The sequence below is a fragment of the Podarcis muralis genome, chromosome 4 (assembly GCF_964188315.1).
Source record: "Podarcis muralis chromosome 4, rPodMur119.hap1.1, whole genome shotgun sequence".
NCBI classification, from domain to species: Eukaryota; Metazoa; Chordata; class Lepidosauria; order Squamata; family Lacertidae; genus Podarcis; species Podarcis muralis.
The window spans coordinates 90,505,470-90,531,815 of NC_135658.1; positions in this window are offsets into that span (position 1 = coordinate 90,505,470).

Consider the following 26,346-nt stretch of genomic DNA (forward strand, 5'->3'; position numbering starts at 1 on the left):
AAATTCTGTTGTCAAGAATCCAATCAAATCTTCTTGTTCAATTTCTGGAATTGCCCTCAATCTGAGGTTATTCTGACGATTTTTCAGTTCTACCATAGAGAGATAGGCTTGCTGTTCACCAATTTGTTTGTGCAGAGGCTTGACTTCTCCTTTAACTTCCTCGACCTCTTTTTTAGCTGCCGTTGCTATTTGAATAGCTTCCCCAGCTAAATTACGGTTTTCTTCTGTTGCTCCTTGCAATTTTTCAATTGCTTGTGTATGCTGGGAAACCTGGTCAGTCAATTTCTGGATCGAAGATGTAGCTTGGTCAATTTTTAGTGATTGGTTGTCAACCTTTTGATTTAAAGCTGCCAGTTGCTCCAAAATTTGTTTCAGAACTCCCTCAGATCCTCCTGCTGCCATATCTTCCTCTGCAGGATTTTTGGGCTTTTCGGCTTCTGCCTTTTGTACGCCCAGCACAGCTGGAACCGACGATCTGCGTCCCTGAGACAAAGTTGTTTGTACAAGCTGTGCCTGCTTTTTTTCTTTTTCCTTCTCCTTAGCTTCCTTAGCTTTGGCTGCTCTTGTCTTTCCTGTACCACTCATCAGTCAATGTTCAAGGTCAAATTATTGTTGTCCCATGGGAAAGACAGATCCAGTTTAAAAACAATCCAATGAGAGAGAATAAACATAAAAGCAATTCCCAGGCCTTTATATTTCCAAAATCCTCTAGGGGGAGTGCAACCAAAGTTCAGAAAGAAGAAGGCAACTTTTCCGCCATTAAAGTCCCTGTTATGTTAAAAAAAAAAAACACAATAGTCCCAGAACAGTAATAAAAAAAAGTCCTGCAGAGTATTTTTAACTTTTAACAAAGTTTCAGAAAGGTGCCTGTCACTTGTATCCAATCCAACTTGTTTAAGCTCAAAAGTATCACTTACATCTCTAAAAGTTTGTAACAGTTCCGCAGTTAAACAGTTTCCCCTCCGGCAGCCCGACGATTTGGAATTTAACTTTCAATAGCCCCTAACCGAGGGGGGTCACTCCAGTTTTTCTTTTAAAAGTTTACTCACAAGAAAGTCTGTCTTTCCTCTTTAGCAGTCACTTCTGAAAGTGCATGAAAGTCCCTCTTTAACGCTTCCCTTTTCAGCTGCTTTCCGCTTCTCAGGTCCTTTGCTTTGATCTTATAAGCAGTACCGGAAGGCGGACTTCCTTTTTATCGTCTCCCGGTTTCAGCCAATTTAAAGAAAAATTTGTTCCCCGCATTTAACGTCCTTACTCACGGGTTTGTTGTTTCAGCCAGATCTTTTAAGGAAGAAAGGTCGACGCTCATCTGTGACAGCCGCGCGGCTTCGCTTCCGCAGAAAGAGCGATGAACTCACAGCACCGCTGCCCCTCCTTCACTCCGGAGCCCCTTACGGGGTTCCTTCCGTGATTTCGGGGTCGTTCCAGGTGCCCGCCGAGTCCCACGGCCACGGGCTCACTCTGCCCGTGGTTTTTCTTAGTGGGTCGTCGCTGTGCCGTAGCAAAACGACCCTTTCCTGCGGAGCCCCTCTTCAGAGATCGAAGAGGACCGCCATCACAGTTTCGCGCCGCCTCCGGAAGTCCTTGGCAGTGTCTATGGAGGTTTGTGGTTGCCCAGAATACAAGACCCTCCTCTCAGTCTTGCTGATGTGGACCGAAAGAAAGCAGAGCAATACATCTGGCATTAGCTTAGCTGCAGGAGCTGATGGAAACTGGAAAACAAAACACCATCCAACCGTCTTAGGGACTGCATTCCAGATTGGTGGGGAGGGGGTTACTTTGTAGCCTTTTCTTCTCCTGAAGATAGTGTTTGAGTTAACTACCCTTTTCGCCAACTTAATTTGCATTGTCAAGTCATGTGACCGAGCTGAATGAGCTTAGGATGCAGTCTAAGTCCGCCCACCGCACTGGTCCTACTCGCATCACGCCCCCCCCCCCCGAAGTACACAACTAAAGAGCTGGAACTTTGCATAAAGGAAGGCTACTCAAGAGCATTTTATCAATCAATCAATCAATCAACCAACCAACCAACCTTTATTATGGTCCAGAGACCCAACAAATTGTTACAAAGCAATACACAATTCATACAGCCTACCTTCAAGTTAAACAAGCATTTCATTCAGAATATAGGGATCATTGGTTCTTGCAACCACCAATAAAAACTTGGCCACTGCTAATTTTCTAGCATTTGCCCGGTCTTCCAATAGGAACCTGACATAGTGAGCCTCTGATTTTACCGGGAAAGGTACCAGCAAGGGTAATATCAGTTCAGCCCTAGCTTGCTCATATTTTGCACAGTGCAGCAAAATATGTTTTATGGAATCGATGTCTTGAGCACACGAGCAAAGTCTGTCCTGGTAGGGAACTCCTCTCAACCTGCCATCCAACACTGCAGAAGGAAAGACGTTTAGTCTGGCTTTGCTGAAAAGCCTTCGATAATTTGGTACTGTCAGGTTTTTAATGTAAGATGTTAACTTAAAGACATGCCTATATTGTACTCCTACTGCCAGCAGACTACAGGCTGTGTTTGATCGAGATCGCAAGTCGCTGTGTGCATTATCCCATAATCTTTGCTTTAACGTCTTTAAAATAAGGAGAACCACAGCAAGGATATAATAACATGTGTTTTGTTTACCATAGGATTATTTTTTTATATGTTGTCTATTTAATTTACAGTATAGTGGGAAAAGCTGCATGACAATTAATGAGCTATTTGGCATAGCCATTTAATGAATGCTAACAAAAGACTGCACAAGAACAACAAAATTCATATATATATATAGCTACATTATTCACCTGATTAATAAACTGGCTCTGAGGAATAAATATTACAAAAGGAAGCCTCTGCTTCCTTTTTCCGAGCCGGAAGAAATGAAGAAGTCTAACAGTAATAAACAAAAAAAAGCTCCCCCCATTCAACATGACATTTACAAGTTGGATTATTACCACACATTGACAGGATGATGCCACTTATCAAACACTGACAGTTACTATGCAATTTGGGGTACATTTGGATTACAGCGACCACTTTGCTGGCGTTCTAAAACCTTATTTTTCCCATGGAAAGGCTTTATACCAAATTAACTAATAATTTCTGAAATGTCTTAGGTGCCCTTTACATGCTACAGCAGCGATGTGGGAGCTGCTATTGACTTGGGTCAACCCACAATGCTGCTGTAACATTTAAAGGCCCTGTATCGGAACCATGAAATGGTTCACCCGTAATTCAAAAGTGACACACTGCAAAAGCTTTAATAATAGACTAACACTCCTGATAACTCCTGAAAAGGAAGCAGGGTCATCCACCTGTCAAGTGTATGACAACTTCCTGTTTCCTCATATCACTGGACCCCAGAAAATATTACTGAAGGGAGAAATATGCCGTTTAACTCAGAAGACTCAGTGTGCATCACATTGTAAATTTTTATGTTTTTGACCAAACTGCGGGAGGCAGTGGAAGACAGGAGTGCCTGGTGTGCTCTGGTCCATGGGGTCATGAAGAGTCGGACATGACCAAACAACTAAACAACAAGAAAAGATATAATAGGTAAAGGGACCCCTGACCATTAGGTCCAGTCACGAACGACTCTGGGGTTGCGGCACTCATCTCGCTTTATTGGCCAAGGGAACTGGCGTACAGCTTCCAGGACATGTGGCCAGCATGACTAAGCCGCTTCTGGCGAACCAGAGCAGCACATGGAAATGCCGTTTAACTTCCCGCCGGAGCGGTACCTATTTATCTACTTGCACTTTGATGTGCTTTCGAACTGCCAGGTTGGCAGGGGCTGGGACCTAACAATGGGAGCTCACCCCATCGTGGGGATTCAAACCACTGACCAGGCTGCCTGGTTTAGACCACAGCGCCACCCGTGTCCCTGCAACAAAAGATATAAATAAACCCATACTGTCACCAGTGTTTTGGAAATATCTTCTGGATTTAGGCCAATATTTGGTTTTGGAATCATCAGTTTGTATTTTGAAATATAATTTTAATGGGTGGTGGTGTCAATAGTAAATGGCATCCAGTCACAGAGAAAAAAGGCAGGACAAGTGAAGAATGAGAAGGTACTTAAATAAGAGTAATAATTTATTAAAATTGCATACCACCCTTCATCCAAATATCTCAGAAAAATACAAAATGAGAATGCAAAATAAATAAAACAAAAACAAACCAATAACCTGCTCCCTCATTTAAAAAGCCATAGAATGTTAATCAGCCATATGCCTGGGAGAAGGGGAATGCTATCGAAAAATATGTAATGAAGGCACAAGGCAGGCTTCCCTGGGGAGAGCATTCCACGAATAGGGAGCCACTGTGGAAAAGGACAATAGTACTTCCTGGTGGTTAGTGTGAGGTGGTGCCTAAGAGCTGGGCTCATGTCCACTTGTTAGAGTGGTCCAAGATCAAGAATTTCTGCTGCTAGAGAAACTTATATGTGGAATAATTTAATGACTAATCATACTGCTCTACCTCCATTATATGCATATGACTTTTTCTTTTGGTTGGGAACTGCAACTTAAGCAGGTATGAAACTGCTCTGCAATATGTTTCATCACTTCAATAAATTAAAATTAGATGCCTGCAAGAAACACACATTAGGAAAAAGAACCTAAAATTCAAAAGAAATCAGGGGAAGAATTTATCCCTGCGGGAACAAAGAAAAAATGGAGTTGTTTTGCATATATATCACAATTTTTGTCCAAAATGGATTCTTTCCCCTGAACAAGGTAGATATACTGGGGTGGAAATTAGCATTCATGGAAAAAAGAATTTGGTTATAGGTATATATGCCCCCAAATGAAAATAAATCAGCTTTTTATAAAGTACTGATGGACAGACTGAAGGCAGCCCTGTTTAGGGAAGCTTTTAATGTTTAATAGAATATTGTGTTTTAATATTCTGTTGGAAGCTGCTCAGAGTGGCTGGGGAAACCCAGCCAGTTGGGTGGGGTATAAATAAATAATAATAATTATTATTATTATTATTATTATTATTATTATTATTATTATTATTATTATTATTTCCAAATGAGAATTAGTACCTTATGGGAGATTGGAATAGAGTGGTCTCTACTGTACAGGACAGGATTTTAGGAAGAAAATAATAAGCTCACAAGGCAAATTGCTGAAACTGCTTTATGAGTGTGGAGCTTGGTTTGTGCATCTTAGTGTTAAATCCAATGCAGCATGAACATGCTATGAAATGGGCATTCCTAACCCTTCCACCCCACTGCAGCCCTCTGCCCATGCAATTAGCTAGCAATTGTGACCATACATCTTGGTTCTCATGCATGGATGAAAACTGCTCCCACAACATTGTTGGCACAGATCAGATGCATAGCAATCTGAATTCAGTTTGTGCAGTCCCAGTCTGCAGAGTGCATTGTGGATAGGCATGAGCTTTCATGATGCATATGTGTCAGGGACTGGGCAGAAGAGGAGGACACTGGAGAGGGTGTGTGTGTCAGGGGCTGGGCAGAGGAGGAGGAAATGTAGAGACTGCCTCCCCGTCCTAACCCTTGCAGGGAGGATGAAGAGGAAGCCAGTATAGATTGACAACAGGGGTTTGAGGGAGGTCACAGTTCAGAGGCAGATGAGGGAGAAAGCTGGGAGATCATGGGAGAGCCAGAGCAGCTGGCTGACACGTTGTCATTAGAAAGCATTCCAGACCCTCCATCTCCCTGAACCTGGCAAGCCTTAGAAGTAGGAGAGCAAAGAGCTCAAAGACAGAGGACACATAGCAGCAGTAGAAGAGACAATGAGAATGAGGAAGTGGGAGAGACAGGGGTGGAGAGTCACTCAGGACAACACCATTATCCAAGAGGCTGGGTTCTACAGCCTCTCTCTGTAAAGTTTGAAATAAAAAAGAACAGTAAGAAACTTTTCCTTATCTTTATATTTTCCTGGGCAACCATGCTGACAGCATCCTGACAACATGAGACCTCACATCTCTATCTGCTATGTGGGGCCAGCACTTGCAAATTATTGTATATAAATCACTAATCACATGTTAAAGCTAGTGCATTTTTTATCATTGAGTCAGGTCCCTTCAAATTTAAGGGGGCCTGGCAGTGATTAACTGCATTTAGCACTGTTGCCCTAAGATAGACAGCATCCTCTAGCAAATTGTCCTAAGCATTTTAATCAAACTTCCCAGGATTCCTTGGAGGGAAGGCATGCCAGTCAAACAATTTGTTTTTTTTTGGGGGGATCAGGGTAAACAGCATACCTGAAGGAGCGTCTCTACCCACATCATTCTGCCCGGACACTGAGGTCCAGTGCTGAGGGCCTTCTGGCGGTTCCCTCGCTGCAAGAAGCCAAGTTACAAGAAACAAGAGGGCCTTCTCGGTAGTGGCACCCATCCTGTGGAATGCCCTCCCACCAGATGTCGAAGAGAAAAACAACTACCAGACTTTTAGAAGACATCTGAAGGCAGCCCTGTTTAGGGAAGCTTTTAATGTTTAATAGACTATTGTATTTAATATTTTGTTGGAAGCCGCCCAGAGTGGCTGGGGAAACCTAGCCAGATGGGCGGGGTATAAATAAATTATTATTATTATTATTATTATTATTATTATTAACAAGACCCTGTTTATTTTTATGTACCCAAGCATCAATGTGTGGAAGGAGGGGCTTATCTGGGCAAAGCTTCCTCTTCAAGCCATCTCTGTGGACAGGCATTTAATCCAGTCTAATGAATCCAATGTCCTTGGCATAGTGGCGGAAGCACTGGCGGCACACATTGAGCCCATACTTGCGAATCAGGCCGTGGTGGTTCGAGCCCTGGCTGAACTTCCTCGGGTGGTTCCAGTAGAGCTGCTGGTGGTCTATCTTGCTTGGCGTCTCATGAGGGAAGGGGAGCATCAAACAAGTTTCAGTCTGGTTCTGTAGGTGCAGAATTAAAAGTTTGTTAATTCTTATAATGGGATCTTAACTTACTGATGGGTAGGAACAGAAGGCTACGCTAAGAGCATTCCTTCCTACATGCAAACAATGAGAATTCTGTGATGAGAGTGCTCATACAAACATGATTTCTTTCCTCTAATAACGAAGCTCGAGTCCCATTGTAAAGTAAAAGCTTAATCTGATTCTGTATGTTTCAAATAATAGACTTCATGCAGGGACACTTTCATACTGTGAATCATTAATCATTCTGACAAAATGCAGCATCTCTCTGTTAGATTTCCTGTTATGGACTTTTAACAGATGTCTAATTAGAAGCTACAAGTGAATGCAGAGTGAACCAATGTTTTGCTGGAGAGACAGAGGAGAAGATTCCAGTTTGTTTGAATAGCATTCAAAGCACTTGAGAAATGACTAGAAAACAGGATCTAGGATCTTGGGTGGGTGGGTGGGTGGGGGAAGGAGAATTACTAGGCTTCCTCATCTAATGGAAGTAAGTTGTTTTCTCAGACTTTTAAATTCCATCTGCCAAGTGCCAAATATTACCAGCACTGGCTGCTATTTTATGTCCGCTCTCGTGTATATATGTCAAATGTTGATTTTTCACTGCCTGTCTGAGGCCAATACTGTAACTCCAAGGCCTGTCCAAACTCTAGTCCAGCCATCCTAAACACTACATATGGTGGCCTGCAGGGTTCTTACCAGACTCCTTGTTTTTGTAGTTCCAGGAAAAGAAGCAAAAGCAGGACATTTATTGAACCTCTGATGCAAAGGCAATGTCAGTTCTGAAGAGGTCATGGGATGAAGTGTATTCCACTGCCCATTCCACTCTTTTCCCTGCCCTTTAAAATAATAATAATATTATTATTTTGTGGACACTGCTACTCTTCTCTTTGTCTCTCCGTCACTATGGCTGGAGAGATTATGGGACATCAACATCTGTAAGGTTACAGGTTTCCCATCCCCATTTTAATGGATCACAAATGGAACTGCAAAAAACTATTGCAGTATATCCTCAACTCCCAGCAGGACCACTCCATTCAGTCATTCCGCCTTTTCCCATGAGAAAACTGGACCCTGCAATCATCTTCTGGGGCCCTTCTTTGTATGCCCCCTTCACAAGAGGCCTGGAGGATAGCAACATGAGAATAGTCTTTTCTGTGGTGGCACCCCGTTTGTGGAATGCTGTCCCTGTGGAGGCTCACCTGGTGCCTTCTTTGCATAACTTTAGGTGTCATGTGAAAACGTTTCTCTATAACAAGGCCTCTTTAAGTATTCTGTGGCCTTTTAAATGTGTTTGGCGGGGGGTAGTTTGTTTTTGTTCTTGTTTTATCATGTATTTTGTATTCACGTTTTGTCATTTTATGTTATGAACCAGCCCGTGATCTCTGGATAAAGGATAGTATACAAATCCATTACATTGGTACCTCTGGTTATGAACTTAATCCGTTCCGGAGGTCCATTCTTAACCTGAAATCATTCTTAACCTGAGGTACCACCTTAGCTAATGTGGCCTCCCGCTGTTCTCATCCTGAGGTAAAGTTCTTAACCTGAGGTACTTCTTCCGGGTTAGTGGAGTCTGTAACCTGAAGTGTTTGTAACCCGAGGTCCCACTTTAAATAAATAAACACCTCCACCCTGATTTTAATTCCCCAACTTTTCTAATGGACATTTGACATCCTATAGCAACGGAGCATGGGGATTTTATTTTTTATAGGGAGTCTGCACATTAGCATTAATATTATTTTTTTTTTTGTACTTCTCAAAATTTCTGAATTTGCTGAGCATGCAGATAGCTTCTCAGTAGCATGCCTTGACTCCAATCCTGTCAGCACTCATCACCTGAGTTCCCTATTAGAGTCAGTGATTAGTTGTGTTGGCCTGGAAGCTGTCAGAAACCAACTGTCAATTACAGCTAGCACTCAAATCTAACATCATTGAGTGTCAAAAACTAATTGACTAAAGAATATTCAACAGATGTTCCATATAAAGAGGAGAATTGTGATATAAGCAAATAACTGGGGCATATACTTTTCAACTCCGGTTATTCCAGACCCTCCAGGTGCCTCTTTTTTCCAGGGATGGTCCCTGATTTACTGAAGCTGTCCTGGTTTCTGATTTGATCCTAGAATGTTCCACTTTTTGGTAGGACGTCCCTATTTTCATTCAAATAATATTGCAGGGTATGGAGTTATGTGACCCCTGAGCCAAGGAGATAAGTAACTATACAACCTTTGGAAGACATCTGAAGGGAGGGACATCCTGTATAGGGAGGTTTAATGTTTTACTATGGTTTTATATATGTGGGAAGCCACCCAGAGTGCCTGGTGCAACCCAATCAGATGGGTGGCATATATGTTGTTGTTGTTGTTGTTGTTAAGGATGTTCCTATTTTCATCAGAGGAATGTTGGAGGATATGTTATTTTGCAATGGTTTCATTCTAGCATTCTTTGGCCTCATCATCGCTTTGCATTAAACCGTGCTCCTTTGCTTCCAAGGAACTCCAAAGCATGTTGGAGCACAGCTTGGAAACGTGTGCTATAAAAGTATGACACCATTAATCACTGTGTAGAGGAGGGAATGTTAGCATACTTAAATTCAAGTGCTCAAGAGGAGGTAAAAAGAAAAAGATGTATCTACTGAAGTGTGCTCTTCTAGTCAAGTATACAAGTATAATTCTCTCTGGTCCAACAATCAATGAAATTTATCATGGCTGTGACTGGATTGTAGCATCTTAGGCTCTGGCTGGCAGAGACAGCCTTCCTAGACTGCAACCCAGAGGTCCCACCTTTCAAAATTCTCAGGCAGGTTGGGCTTGCGATCCAGTTGCTAGGGAAGACTTGAGGAATTATCTCTGCAACTTCTTATACAAAATAATGTAGTCTCTGCACCTCTTACATTAACATGCAGTTGGAATTTAGCTATCTGCATGAGTTCATGCGTCACACAATGCTGTGTTCAGCTCTCAGTCATTTAAAGGTATCAGAATGTACAATTAAAATTTAAAAGTGCAGATCAATGTGGAAAGAATAGAAACAAATGTAAATTAACACATGGTAATGTCATGGGACAGAAATACTGATTCCAGCACATGTCTTTTTACTCATCAATCCCTGATCTCTGCGGAACGGATTCTTTTTGTCTTGCGAGGCACCACTGTATAATCTAACATCCACTTAAGATTTGTTAGGGCAAATCAGGATGAGTGCTCAATAAACAGGCCCCCAGTTGCCACTATTATAAGGTTACCAAAAAAATTTCAATGAATCCGGGGACACTTTTCAACTTCAATGGGTTTTGTATGGGGACTGATTGGTAAATCTGGGGACTGTCCCCGGGAAACAGGGACATCTGGTAACCTTACACTATTATAATGGTGGAGTGTGTGTGCTTTCTGGGAGGGGGGAGCCCCATTTTGAGGTTTGCCTCCTTGTTTTTGACAAACTGGTAGTGCCCCACTTCCAATACTCACTGCTCACAGTTCAGGTCACACAAACACTCTGTTGGAGTCTCTGTATGTGTTTGATAGGAATTGTGTGCAATGACCATTGATATGGGAAGTAGGGTGTTAACAGCAAAGACCTCAAAATGTGCAGAAGGAAATACTAAGTCTTGTTTTTCCCCAAAAGACAAAAGAATGAACTCCTGAGTCAGACTATTAAAACTCCAACCACATTGGACATAGTCACTGCAGCAGGAGTGTCACTACAAAGCAATTTTCTCATTTTCTTCAACACCTTTTGACGTCCCCCCCCCTTTGTTTTTTGTGGTTTGTAAAGCTGTCTGCCCCCTTTCTCCCCATATTGCAAGCATTTCCCCTTTCCTCATCTGTGAAATGTCAGAGGCTGTGAATTAGCAACCAACAGCATTAGCATCGCTCCCTTTCATTGTGGATCTAAAAGTTTTGCTTCATTGCAAATATCTACAATAATATTATTTCAAAACAAATCCTTAAAAAGTATTTCATTGTCATTTTTCATTTCTATTTATTAAAAGCATAACAAGAAATATAAACAAGAAATCACATCATATGCTAGCTGATACAATAAAGCAACAAATTACAGTTCAAGAAGTGAGCACTGTGTGTTGCATGAGAAGATGTTAAGTTTCAAAGGACGAAAATACTGTTTGCACTGTTGCTGTTTGCAAAATGCTGTTTGCTTATCCCCTGACTTGAAACTTCTGCTTTGATTGCTATTTGTTCTGTTGTTTTAATGGGCTTTTTATTATGGATGCTTGATGTTGTCGCTTTATTGGTTTTTAGGCAGCTCTCAGGTATTTCCTGACACCTAAAGTTTGGAGTTCATGGTATCTCTGCAGTTGTTATTGTTTTATGCCAAGTTTTCATGCTTTGTTTTATGCTGTGCTATATTTTATTGTATAGTGTTAATTTTTTAATGCTAAGTAATCTAGATTTTTTAAAATAAAAATAAAATAATACTATCTGAACCATCTTCTCACTTTCCAAGTTAAGTGGCCCAGGTTCAAGGGAGATGCTCAGCTTTCTACCTTTGGGAGGGGATGGTGATAAGATGAATTTAGGACTTTGATGTGCATTGCCAGGTGAAGCACACACACTACAGAGCCAAATCTCTTTCTGATCAAGGTGCCGCTCAGTCAGAAAGAGAGAGGTGGATTAAGAAAATGAGAAATCCAGTGCAAAGCATCCCAAAGGATATTTTCACTCTGCAGTATCAAATAGTGTCCAACAAAGTCAGTCAAGGAAGATGTGAATGGATGAACAGAACTACTCCTACATTTCAACAAAGGCCTAAATTAGGACTCACCCATCTTATAATTCTCTCTCAATTGAGCAAAGGTCCGCCCATTCTCTCTCTTTTCCCAGAAGTCTGTTTGGCTTATTTATACTTATTAACCAACAACAAAAACCTGCATACATGCCATACATTTGAAGCACACACACACACACCCCACACATGAAAGAAAAAATATTGGGAAATGTAGTTTGGGGAGGGTGCTGGATGAATGTGCTTTAAGCATATGGCATGCAGTCAAAGTCAATATTTACAGCAAGCTGTAAATTTATATACAATTATTATTATTATTATTATTTTGTATATTTTTTAAAGTTTTTCTGTTTTACATTTTAGAATGTTTGTTTAAACAACCTTAAAATATCAGTGACTTCCCTTCTTCTCTTTCCATGGTTCATTTTGCATATCATAAATCCTTGCATATTTTACAAAAACTAAACCATTCAGTATTCCATTATTACATCCATCAAAACGTATTTACACTGTTGAATTTATCTCAATGCTGCCATTTTCAAGTGTACACATTTTTCACCCATATGTTCAATAAACATTTTCCAATCTTCCTTAAACATATGTTCCTCTTGTTCTCTTATTCTATATGTTAAGTCTGCAAGGTGCGCGTATTCCATCAGTTTAAGTTGCCATTCTTCTTTAGTTGGGACCTCACTTGTTTTTCATTTTTGGGCTAGCATACATAAATAGCCTTTTTTTGACACCTGGGAATTTCCATCTGAATTATCCACAACAAAAAGGACTCTGTTGTGTGTGTGTGTGTGTGGTGTTTTTTTTTTCCTGGGGGGGGGGGTACTTTTAAACATTTTTTTCCAATTCATTTCTCAATACTCTTTTGCCCTTTTACAAGTCCACCACATATGATAGAACATACCCTCGGCTGAGGGTAAATTTATACACAATTAAGGCAGCCTCATATTATGTTTCACAGCAACATCTTCCTGCTGGCATTCATGGCAGAGCAAGATTTCTGACATGTTGGCTCCTTTGCACAGGACAACTTGTCCTAGTTATCTGGCAACCCCCAGTCCACAGCTCAAAGCATTGCCAGTAAGGCCAGGTACTTAAATCCAACTCTGACAGATTTACAGTGTGGTGAAGTTACAAAGTGCTGCCTTTGATGGTTCTGCTGGAAATCCGGGGTCTGCATCCAGAAGCCAGTTCAGGGAAGTAGCAGTTCAGAGTCCTGACAGCACCTGCAGCAATTTTTCACATTGTACCACAACACATCACATCAGGACTATGTTCATGCAAAAAGCATGTCCGCTCCAAATGGTCTCTCCTCTTGTCAGACTGTTGCTGTTGTCCGTCAGACGATATTTTCTTATATTACTTCTTCTTGTTTTTTCTGCATTAGCAAAGAACAATTCTGCTGAACCAAACTGTGCTTAAGGGGATGACAACCAAAACAGATTCTCCCTGGCAGATTCTCCCTTCTGTTCTCGACTGCAAGATAAATCCCTGCTATCGTCTCTTTAACCCACTCACCTTCAATAAAAACAGTAGATGGCTCGTCGCTGGGTCCCCTGTGAACAAACCCTTCATCATACGGTCCATGGGCTCTGTTGATGATTTGTAGAGAACCTTAAAGGAAAGGGAGCTTTGTGGTGGCTGATTTAAACGGCCTGCCAAAAGAGCAGAATTACCATAGGCTACAGAAACCACATAGCTCAGATAGTCCAAGTCAAAATCTCCTGCTGGAAACTGTTCAGTGGATGCAGCAGAAGAACATTTGCTGTATCTAAAAAGCACTTGCCTATCCCTGCCTTCACAGGGGTATATACTGCAGCCCTGGGGATGGAACATGCACTTGCAATTTCATATAAATAAAGGATCTGGCACCGCAGACTACAAACATTGTATTTGCTCCAGCATTGATAAGGTTGACCTGAATTTACCTGACTGTGATGATCTGTGCCTGTTTCCATACTTGAAACCCCAGCCTTGAGATATAACATAGAAGTTTCTGGTTAAATGGAGGCTTAGGGTGGGGAAGAAATTAAATTCACTTTGCATTTTAAAGGCAAATCTATCAAATCCACATTTTCTGAAGCAATGTGAGAACCGAAACACAAAATTTCTACTGATTCGAATTTTGCGATGCAATTCTCTAAATGAACAATGTTTACAAAAATACATACAGAAGGCAGAAGTGTGCATAAAAATGAATATGTTTGTGAATGTACAAATAGCAATATTTGTACATACAAATAGCAATATTTTAGAGGGAAATGCTTGCAACAATGTGTAGTTAGGCAAAAATGCAACATTGTCTTGTCCTTTGATTTTTTGCTGCATTAGCAACATCGAACAGACCTCTCCAGGGCACAAGCCTGAGCAGTGTGTATGGAGGTCCTGGGCTGCCCTGACAACAAGACCTCTTTTTCAACCTCACTGATGTGGTCCAAATGAAAGCAGAGCAATACATTTCGCAGCAGCTGGGTTGCTGGAGATGTCAGAAGTATAATCTAAATCTGGATGGCCATGGTGGGAAAGAGGATGATGGACCAGATAGAGATTTGAATTCTTCTTCTTCTTCTGTTATCATTGGTATAAGACCATATTCCCCAATGAAAAGCATGGATTTTGTTCTCAGCATATCTGAATCATTACCACACATGTATATTATCACAACTACAGTTGGCTTAATTGCAGAACATCTTGTACATCCAGCTGCTGCTTTCCCCCCTTCATAAATCTGGAAAGAATATTCTCTCTCTCTCTCTCTCTCTCTCTCTCTCTCTCTCTCTCTCTGTCTCTCTCTCATTGAGACAGATATTTGTGATAGCAGGTATGAGTTTTCTGTATCGGAAGCAGCAAATTCACAGATATTCTCATGGCATTCCTAATAATGTGTTATTACAATTCCCAAGGTAAGATGCAGCAATCCTGATGGCTGGTACAAACCTGGATGAGCATGGCAATCTATTGCATGCAGGAGGATGGTAGTCAAAGATCTCAGGATCCTGTATTTCCCCCAACCAGATGAGCCAGGAGGCGGGGACTGAATTTTGAAGTATGATATAGTTTTGCTGTCAGATAAAAGGACAAGCCATCTCTCTTAAGTGTACTGTAGACTTGTCATACTGTTTACGTCCAAATTATCTAATGCACCAGGCAGTGCTTTTTTTCCATATATATATATATATATATATATATATATATATATATATATATATATGGCTACTCTCATTTTCCTACTCATATTGAAATACTGCCCCTCTAAGGCCAAACTTAGATTCACAAAATATTTAGAGGTATGCGTACCCCTGCGTACCCCGAGAAAAAAATGTACTGGCACCAGGTATCTGATGAGAATCTAGAATGAGCCAATCACAGATCTGCTGTTAATTAAAAATAAGCACATAAAGTTAAAATGCTAAAAGGAAAAGAAAAAACCATCCTAGTGTTTATAATTCAACGTATACAGGGAAATAACCTGTTAGTTGTTTGATAAATGCAGGAAAAGTAAAATGCAATTATGAGGTGCTGAATGAATAAATATATATTAAATGAATAAATTTGCTTTGGATGGCTTATGCCAAGGCACTGTGGAAGATGGAATCTTCATAAATGAATGTATGAAAAAGAAATAAATCTGACAGCAGAATGAATTTGCTCCTAACCCACAATGTGGAATAATAAGAATAAAAAGTCCACCATGAACAAGGAGAAAAAACATTTTGGGATGCCCATTACCTTCTTGTCTGCCATACTATTTTCTCTCTCCATTGTTTTCTTTGCACTTTTGTTATGTTTGATGAAACACAAGATGCTACTTTTACTAGATTGGTGTATTGGTCTTACGTAGCTCATCAGTTCTTTCCTTGCAAACAGAGTAACACAACCTGTTTGGTCTCATGGGGTGCAGAGCCTCAGGGGCGCACCAAATTTTGGCATCACACAGGGTGCCACTAAAATCTGAGGCTTCAAGATTTGCCACTGGTTATCCAAACCTTTTTTTATCTGGAGATGTCAGGATACCTTGTCCCTTTTCCATCTGTGCTTTGCTACCAAGTTATGGGCCTTAGGAGTGGACACAACCAATAGAAGGCATGTATGCTTGCGCTCATGGCATTTGGTGATTGGCCAGAAAAGGACAAGAAAGGATATTTAAGACAGACTCGCTCAGTAGTAACACGATGTCAGACTCCATAGTTTCATCAAGCCACATCTTTCCACCACTTCCTCCTCCCTAGTTTCTGCCTTTGTTCCTGTCAATCTGTTAGTACACATCACGCAAATGGTAAGCATCACACAAATAAAAAAGAGAATAAAAACATAATGATAAAACCACACTGCAATAAAAGGATACACCAGAAACAACAAACATGAAAACCCAGACACAAAACCAGTACAATAAAAGAGTATATTCAGCTATCAAATGCATGCATTAAAACTGCCCACTATTCCACAGGGACTTCTATCAGCCTGGGAGAACAGAAAAATCTTAGCCTAGTAGAAAAAAAGGCAGTAGTGTGGATGTCAGACCAGCTTCCCTGGGGAATGCATCCCAAAGCCATAGGGCCACCACTGAATGGTCTCTCATGGTCACCTTCTGAGCTTCAGATTGGAGGGGTGACATGAAACTCTGTAGACTAGGAGTCACCAATGTTTTCGAACCCACAATAGGGATTTTGAGAGTGTGTTGGGGACCATGCTTTCTGGTTCCTTCTCTGCATCCTCTTCTCCAAGTCACCCTCTGTCCCCACATACTTTGTTTTCCCATAGATTGGATGGGCACCACCAGCAAAAAAGCCCTCTCTCTCTTGAGGCTACACTCTCTTGCCTTTCTGAGCACCAAACCAAGGCCTGATAGCGAGCTGCACAAGAATCCAAAGAACAGTAGACTAAGTCCTTTGAGCCTTGTAAGGGACTTATGATTGCTTTTCCCTTCAAAGAGAAGTTCTGAAGGATGAGGGGAATCTTTAAAATGGTTTGTAAGATGACCAGGAGTTTTAAAGGAGTTTTAACAAATCATGTATGTGTAAATCTCACATTCTAGCCTATAATGACCCTGAAAAATTGACTGGACACTGAGCAAACACAACCCTTTGAGTGATGCTAAAGTAGTTAATTTGATCTCAGCCTATATTTCCCCCTCTTCTTTGGCAAATTCATTTAAAAACCTCGGGTTGATTTGTGTTCACCACCCACAATCATCTTTTGAAGGTTGACATTTAGGAATGCAAAATGGGATGGTGTGAGATTGCATTATACAAAACTTATACCAGAATCATGACAAAAATCATAGCTTGTTTGAAATATTCATATCCTCCCACCACTCAAAAGAAAAGGGAGAAAAAAAACCAACCCCATTCAGGAATCTTCCATTCATATTTCTGAACTCTGGGGGTGGGGAAGACCCTGTTCTGTTTGTCCTGACTGGTTTCTAGGTATGATATGATCATTGTTGTTATAACCAATCACAATTATTTCCTAATGGTGTTCTGGCTGTCACATTGAGCCACAAGGTCTGTCTCATTGCTTTAATTTGCTTAGTGAATAGGTCTTAAAGTGGTGGTTCTGAACCTGGTAAATTAGGACTGAGACTCACAACCTTGCCATAGGCTTTCCCCCCTTCCCATCGTGATTTTTCAGCCCTTTTCCTCTTAATCATCACAGATGGGGGGGGGGATGATGGAAACTTCACTTACACTTTTGCTTGTGATAGCGCTACAAATTCTGAACCGGTTCACCAACTGACAGTTGCATCAGCTGGTGACTTGCATTTGCAAATATGCCATCGCAGATCAGGTAGAACTTTTGCCTCACCTCACCTCACCTCAAATACGGTTCTTCTAATTGGAGTCTGTTCATGCAATCATCGGTGAGCAATCATGTTAAACCATCAAACAATGACATACACTTCTGAAGTCAGTTAGCATCCAACTATTTCAGGGGTTTGAGGTCATGTTAGGTCAGGAACCAGTCCTGGGGTGGAATATTCAGATGACTACTATCTATGGCTATTTTACATCTGCAGTCGCACATTCAAAAAATGCTTTAAGGAATGGAATCCCTACCCCCTCTTACAAATTTAGTTTATTTATTTTGAACACTTAAAATGAGCTTTCCTCTGGCTTTATACAACAATACAATAAACTAGTAAAAAGGTAAAGGTACCCCTGCCCCATACGGGCCAGTCGTGTCCGACTCTAGGGTTGTGCGCCCATCTCACTTAAGAGGCCGGGGGCCAGCGCTGTCCGGAGACACTTCCGGGTCATGTGGCCAGCGTGACAAAGCTGCTCCAGCGCAGCACACGGAAACGCCGTTTACCTTCCCGCTATAAAGCGGTACCTATTTATCTACTTGCACTTAGGGGTGCTTTCAAACTGCTAGGTGGGCAGGAGCTGGGACCGAAAGACGGGAGCTCACCCCGCCGCGGGGATTCGAACCGCCGACCATGCGATCAGCAAGCCCTAGGCGCTGAGGTTTTACCCACAGCGCCACCCGCGTCCCATACAATAAACTAGTGCAGCACAAAAATCTGTCCCAGTTTTTTTACTTTTATGTTTTGCCTCATTCTTTTTTTTAAAAAAATAATTATTATTTTTTTCAAAAAATAGAAATTAAGCAAAGAAAAACAAAGAACAATACATAACACTGTAAACACACTTATATACATATTTTCCAAAATGAAAACTAATACAAATAAAAAAGGAAAGGAAAACTAAAAGAAAAAAGACAAAAGAAAAAAATACTTTTCATAACCTGGGATATTACCAAATCCTTGCTTCAAATACTGCAATATATAAATCTATATATATATATATATATATATATATATATATATATATATATGCATTCCTGTACCCGTGAAAATCTACGAAAGCATATATATATATATATATATATTTGCTTTCGTAGATTTTCACGGGTACAGGAATGCAGGTTTTGGTGTCCTCGGGTGTCTTCCCGTGTAAAAGTTGGGGTGTCTAGGCGACGTTTCGACGAGGTCTCGAAGATGACGAGTGAGACCTCGTCGAAACGTCGCCTAGACACCCCAACTTTTACACGGGAAGACACCCGAGGACACCAAAACCTGCATATATATATATATATATATATATATATATATATATATATATATTATAAAAGACTTCCACCGCATTCACCACATGTCTCTTAGTTGTTTTGGCCTCATTCTTATGGCACTTTAGAATTTACTGTATTTTTCCATGTATAAGACGATGCTTTTTGCTAAAAAAGAATTAGGCAAAAATTGGGTGTCATCTTATACACGGATAGTGAATGCGGAGGGGGAACGGGCGATTAATTGCAGCAGCAAGCAGGAGATTGGCAGTGGCGATTGGGCGGGTGATTGGTGGCTGCGCCAAGGCCTGCTGGTGATTGGCTGTGGCTGCAGCAATTGGGCAGGCGATTGGCGGCTGCAGCAAGTGGGCGGGTGGGCAGGTGGTGGAGGCGAGCGAACAGATAATTGGTGGCTACAGCGACGTGTACGATCGGCAGTGGCTATGGCAAGCGATTGGCGGTGGCGGGCAGGCGGTTGAGCAATTGGCGGAAGTGACCTCCCCCACCCTCACCCCATAAAGCTAAGCAACTTACTTTCTTAATTTTTGTGGAAAAAATAGGGTCATCTTATACAAGGGGGCGTCATATACACAGAAAAATACAGTATTTAGGATTTTGGTGGGTGTGGCATTTTGCAAGCATCTTATCATTGGAAGGTGGTTGAGAGGTGGTCAGTGCTTTTCTTTCCATTAAAAATGTATCCAGGCCTCTGAAGCCTTCTGATCTGCCTGTTTAAAACAGCAACAACGTGGAAGCAAATACCTCACAATGCTGTTCAGGGCCAGGCAGCCCATGTGGCAGGCTGAAGCAGTTGCCTTGGGCGGCAGACTCCCATGATGCAGCACTCCCCTCAGGTGCCACCATATAACCCCTGTAAGCAAGGCTTTGGGGGCAGAGGGCAGCGTCTTCTCATTTTGCTTTTGGTGGCGAAACAAGACAGGCCATGCCTGATGCCAGCTCCTGAGCACTAGATGACTTTGAGCACTTGGGGTGGATGCAGAACTTAGACCACCAGAAGCAAAATTAGAGTGAGAGTATACTCACACACAAAAAAATGTCTGGGGCCTCCTATTTCCCCTAATGGGCAGGCTCAAAGTCTCTGAGCATACGGGACTTTTCCAATGCTCCTTCCAAAACCGGCGAGGGCAAGGCCGAGCTTCTGGCTAGACCGCCGGAACTCAGTTCTGGCACCTCTTGGGTGGGTGCCATTGCCATTCTAAGAGAACAAGGGAGGCATTTATGGTGAGAAGAGTTTGGATTTGGATTTGATATCCCGCTTTATCACTACCCTAAGGAGTCTCAAAGCAGCTAACAATCTCCTTTCCCTTCCTCCCCCACCACAAACACTCTGTGAGGTGAGTGGGGCTGAGAGACTTCAGAGAAGTGTGACTAGCCCAAGGTCACCCAGCAGCTACATGTGGAGGAGCGGGGAATCAAACCCGGTTCACCAGATTTCGAGTCCACCGCTCTGAACCACTACACCACTTTTCCTACAAAAATAGCGCTGGTCCACCCCATTCCTTTTGAGTCTGCTTCCTCTTCCTTTTCAAAGATTCTTGTTTTTGTTGCTGTTGGCCATTTTCCCTAGGACTAGCCCTGGCCTATTACACTGAAGTGGAGTCCTGCTACCTATCACCCCTGAGTGTGTGTTTAAGCTTTAAAAGGTTATTGGATATAACAATAAAAGCTTCTTTTCTTAATTACAATGTTGTATTTAATGTCTTTAGAAACAAATTTAACATGCCTGTATAACTCTTCCTACATCTATACTCATTCATTAGATCTGCATAGCAAGGGGTTGTGTTAATTGTTTTCCCTAATTATTCCAGTTTTATGTTTCTTTTCAATTAAAAACCAACAAAAGCCACCTTACAATGTCCCGTGTCAACCTAATAACATTTCCTCTGCACATTTTTTTAATAACAAGACAGAACTGTAATAAAGATCATGGTATTAGGATTAGTATTTGTGACTATTGCAATTTACAATGATGGCAGCAATTTAAATGTAATTGACTTCTGTAATTGCATAGAATAATTTATGGCTGAGGTAATTGTTAAGAGAGCATGATGTATTGAGGCTTTGAGTTCATCCAATATTTATCCACCTGGATCAGATTGTTGTGGAACTCTTCATGGGGGCAAGTTAGGGGAAATAATTTAATTGTTTTAGAAGATGAAATGTATTTGTCTTGCCACCAGAAAATGGCTTCCTACCGATTTCATGAACATACACACTTTGTTTCTTCCCCCCTAATGGTTGTGAGTACTGAATCATCTCTAATGTTTGGCTGCCTTTTGAGAAAAGGGAAAGAGAAGATTGTGGTGTGAGTTGGTTTAGACAATAGGCTTGAGGTAGAGTGGGGGAAATACAAGGTTATATGGGGCATAATGTTCCCACAGTGGAATCAGTACGGCTTGATAAAAGAAGCCTCCAGAGACCCCCTTCTGAGGTTGATGGGTTTTTGTAAGCTAACGCCCAGCTTTATAGATCTCCGTTGGGGACTCTGGTAGAGGAACAAAAGGTACAATTCTAACCCCTGGCTGGCAGCAATGGATTTATGGCACAGTCAGTTCAATATCTACATCCTTGGTACCCACACAAAGCAGGGCAGAAGGTGGGAGCAGCACGGTGTGTGTGTGTCACTTTGTTACAACAGCTCCTAAGTGGGTGTAACATGAAAGCCTGAAATGAGTCTGTTGCCCAGCTCCAAACACTTCCAAAACACTACATTCGGGCTTAGCTACTTCCAGCGGGGATGCAATGGAGGAAGGATCCAAAGGTTTCGGATGCAGTACACCACAATTCATATTTGCATGCAGCAATGCTAAACGTCATACCTTGGAAGTCGAAAGGAATCCATTCCAGAAGTCAATTTGACTTCCAAAACATTCAGAAATCAAAGCATGGTCTCTGATTGGCTGCAGGAAGCTCCTGCAGCCAATCGGAAGCCGTGGAAGCCCCGACGGATGTTCGGCTTCCAAAAATAGTTCACAAAGCAGAACAGTCATATACGGGTTTGCAGCATTCGGGAGCCAAAATGTTCAAGAACTAAACTGTTTGAAAACCAAGGTATGACTGATGCAGGGGAGTCCAGAGTGTGAGAATATGGAAATATGTATGAACGTAATGGAAACTCTTGCACACATTCCGATAATACCTCTGACAAGTCCAGTAAAACAAAAACTTTATTAGGACCAACTGTGTTTCACAGTATGGGAGCTTCTGAGTTACACACAACTCTTCCTCAGGCTGGGCTCTTAAAAATAGAGACAAGCAAGAAAGTAATAATGGTAAAGGGACCCCTGACCATTAGGTCCTGTTGCAGACGACTCTGGGGTTCTAGCACTCATCTCGCTTTACTAGCCGAGGGAGCCGGCATACAGCTTCTGGGTCATGTGGCCAGCATGACTAAGCCGCTTCTGGCAAACCAGAGCAGCACACAGAAACATTGTTTACTTTCCCACCGGAGTGGTACCTATTTATCTACTTGCACTTTGACGTGCTTTCGAACTGCTAGGTTGGCAGGAGCAGGGACCGAGCAATGGGAGCTCACCCCATCTCGGGGATTTGAACCGCCGACTTTCTGATCCTAGGCTCTGTGGTTTAGACCACAGCACCACCCATGTCCCTAAGAAATTAATACATAATGTCAAAAGCTGTTGCATTTCCCAAAGTAGTTTTTAATGGTAATTATTGAATATTAATTAGATAATTCGATAATATTTCTTTGAGGAGAGAATAGGTATAACTTACATGTATGTTTCAGTGTGTCTGTTTGAACTTGGTTCCTGTAGTCTAATTAGGATCAGATATTACCTTCACAGTTATGATTAAAATGAATAATCTAAAATACCATTAGGTCTTATACTTTCCATCTCACTAGGTTCTTCATATAAACTAATTAGCTCAAAGGTCATTGTTCTCATTTTTCCAATACCAACAGATCGTTAAAGCAGTGCATTGCTGATTATGTTGATAGATATTGTAGAGGCACAATAGAGATGGAATTTTCAGTCTCATGGAAGGGCGAAAACAATTATCATAAATTCTGCAAAGAGATAATCTAATTACAACATTTTTCAATTCAAATGGCTATTGTCCAAGGAAAGGGAAAGTTTCAGAACCTACTTAAGCAAGAGGAACAGATTCGGCTGCATGTCCATGAATCACGTATCAATTGTTCCTTCAGCCAATCCATGAACATGACTAAGGAGCTCAGGGAAGACAGGAAAGGGTTTCTTTTGTGGAGAATGAATTGTTGTCTGAAACAACTGAATAATTGCTTAAGGAAGTCATGATGCCAGGTGGCCTCAAATTAATGTTTGGCCCTTGACTAAACAAGAGATTTTGAAGTCTTGACATGTACTGCCATGTCTTCATTGTTTTATGAAGGTGCTGCTCAACTACAGTTTCCAAGATCCGTGCAAGTTTAGATATGGCAATGAGACTGTGCTATTGTCACCACAATCTTTCCTGTACATTTCCTATGTGGTTCAATTTCATCTTCTCCATTCCAGTGGGTATTTACGGCAGAGAGAATACTCTCCAACATTTCTCTGCTGAAAATAGGGGTTTCCTATTCAACAACAATAATATCCCATCCATCTGACTGGATTGCTCCAGCTACTCTGAGCAGCTTCCAACATATATAAAAACATAATAAAACATTGAACATTACAACCTTCCCTATACAGGGATGCCTTCAGATGTCTTCTAAAGGTTGTATTGTTACTTATCTCCTTGGCCTGGGAGTCACATAACTCCATACCTTCCAACATTTCTCTGATGAAAATAGGGACATCTCACTATAGCCTCCAGCATTTCTCCAATGAAAACAGGGAAATTTTAAGGAAAAATAGGACATTGTTTGATCAAATATGAAACCAGAACAGCTTCTGTAAATCTGAGACTGTCCTTGGAAAATAGGGACGCTTGGGGGGTCTGAGAGAGGTTGAGATAGCATGAATTCAGTGTTTCTGGATATCAGGGGTGCTAATTTCCACCCTCTTTTTCATTGGATCTTTACTCTGCACTCTTGTTCAATCTCCTTTATGCATTTCAATTGGAGTTTTGTTTTCGTTTCATTTTTGCAATGAAAATTGCAAGTATCCTGCCCCTATTTCACACTGGAACCACAGCAGGGGGTGATGGTTTTGAAGCATCAGTACCCCCTAGGCTAGGGTCCCAATCTGAACCAGTCTCTCCATGCTGGTAACTTGGACTGGAGGTGGGAAACATTATGTCAACTAGCAAAGGTCATGTGGACTGTATGGCTGATGAATACAAGCTGATTGATCTAATCAAAGCTGAAGCACTGATAGCCAGCAGGCCTTGAGGCTTTGAAGTTGGAAGGAAACACATCAGGTACAGCTTTCTTTGATTAATCCAGTTTCTGACCTTGGTATATACCGTATTTTTCGCTCTATAGGACGCACCCTATAGGACACACCTTGTTTTAGAGGGGGAGAACAAGAAAAAAAAATCTCCCCCTCTCTGCTCAGCACCCCTTCAGCGAAGTGGCAGGAGAAACTGAGCCCCTTCCATTTCTCCTCCCGCTTACCTGAAGCGGCGCTGCGCAGCTCTCCCTCTCTGCTGAAGCCAGGAGAGTCTTGATCTCCCGGCTTCAGCAAAAGGAACCTGAAGCCTTCGGAGCACAGCGCGACTTCCTGCTGCACTCCAAAGGCTTCAGGCAGCTATCCCTGAAGCTTGGAGAGCGAGAGGGGTCAGTGCGCACCGACCCCCTCGCTCTCCAGGCTTCAGCGAAAGCAATGCGTAGCTCCGGAGCATGGAGGGAACACTCCCTCTGCGCTTCGGAGGCTCCGTGTTGCTATCGCTGAAGCCAAGGAGCCTGCATTCGCTCCATAGGACGCACACATATTTCCCCTTAATTTTTGGAGGGGAAAAAGTGTGTCCTATAGAGCGAGGTCTATTGGTGAACTGGAAAGTGAAGGTTGCATTATGCCAGAAGCACTTTTGACAAACTGTCCTGGTCTGGAAAGTTTGGCTCTTTGATTTATCCAGTATGGATCAGTATGGAACTGTCAATTAGGTCTTCATAACTGCAAGGTGGGAATATTTTAGCGTCTTGTGTGGTCTGTGCAGCTGAAAGGAAACGATTTCTTAAAGGAAATAAGCTTTCTTAGGCTTACTCAGTAAATTTCCCCCTTAACTCTAAGCATATATGAGAGGCAAGGACTATTCAGCTTTGGGGCATAGTTCACCTTCTGAACACTGACTTGTAAAGAGTTGGCCAAAAGTATAGACAGGTAGTAAAGAGACAGGGGTTTTTATGGAGTTCCGACTTCTTACAGGAGTCCTCTCTCCCCCCTCCCCACCCTTTGTGCTTTGCTGGGATATTGTGTCTTCAATAATGGATAAAATATTTTTTTTATTCAAACAAACAGAATTTAAAGACCTGCCCAAAGCTAGATGGTCAGGGAGCTCAGCTTTGGTGTTCTTAGGCCATGGAGTCAGAAAACCTGAAAATAATAATTAAGAATGTGCTTCCATTCAGGTTGTGACAGTCTTGTGGCCTTTAACTGAGAGTATTTTAATAATCTGCTTGAAACCTGCCTGGTTCATGCTGTGTTGCTTCTTGTGGTTGTCTCGCTTTTCATTTTTCTTCTGTTTTTCACTCCTTTTTTGTCTCCATCAACTCACCCTTATGCAACTTTAATTATCACCTTAGGTGCAGAGCTTCAGTAATTCCATGGGTGGGTAGAGACAGACTTTGGACAAGTCTCATCTAATCTTGAGCACATGATTTTTTGTACTCTTTATTCATTTGAAATTGAATTAAACCCCCAAGAGCATTTCCTCAATACATGCATTTGTCAGAAAGAGAATCTTGGATATTTAAACACAGAATATTTCTCTAAACAATTATTTCTATCACATTTGACTCTTTTCAGGCAGTTCTTCCCAGATTGAATCCATGTTGTGCTTCCTTGGAACAGAGCCCCATATGTTTTCACTCACTTATTACAGAAAAACTATTCCCTGGAGTGTTTTCTGCATGAAAATGGACAAATGACATCTTGCACTAAGGCTGCACTGAAATCTTCTGTACCCATAGGAGAAAACCCTATCAGACATGGTAAGATCTGATAAATGGTGTTATAGATTTGGGGTAAACCCTCAACATTAATAAATACCAAGGTTTTGATTAAATGGGATATGGTTTAAAGTGCAGAACTTCCCTGCATCCATAAAAATAATAATAATGAAGTGCAGAACTGTGCCAGACAGGGAATTCAGGGAATTCCTGGGCTGACATGCAAACCAGTCTGGCTAGCTTAGTGAAGAAGAAATCCATTAACATGACAAAAGGTGTTGATGGGCCATTGGGGAGAGGAATACTTTAGCCTGGAGAGTGAGTTGTTACCAAGGTAAAGGTGCCTGTTTCAAGGGACCAGAAAAGGGAGTTTTTGAGCAAAGGTTTTCTGGGAAGGAGAAAGAGGAAGCTGGCATCTCAGAGAGAGGGGCAGGCACCAGGCCTCTGTAACAATATGTATAAGATTGTGTTTAAAATTCACTGATGCAACTTATCCTGGGCCCATGTGGCTGTCTCCAGAAGAAAGCAAGATAGGGCAGATGCCTGGATCCTGCAGATAGCAT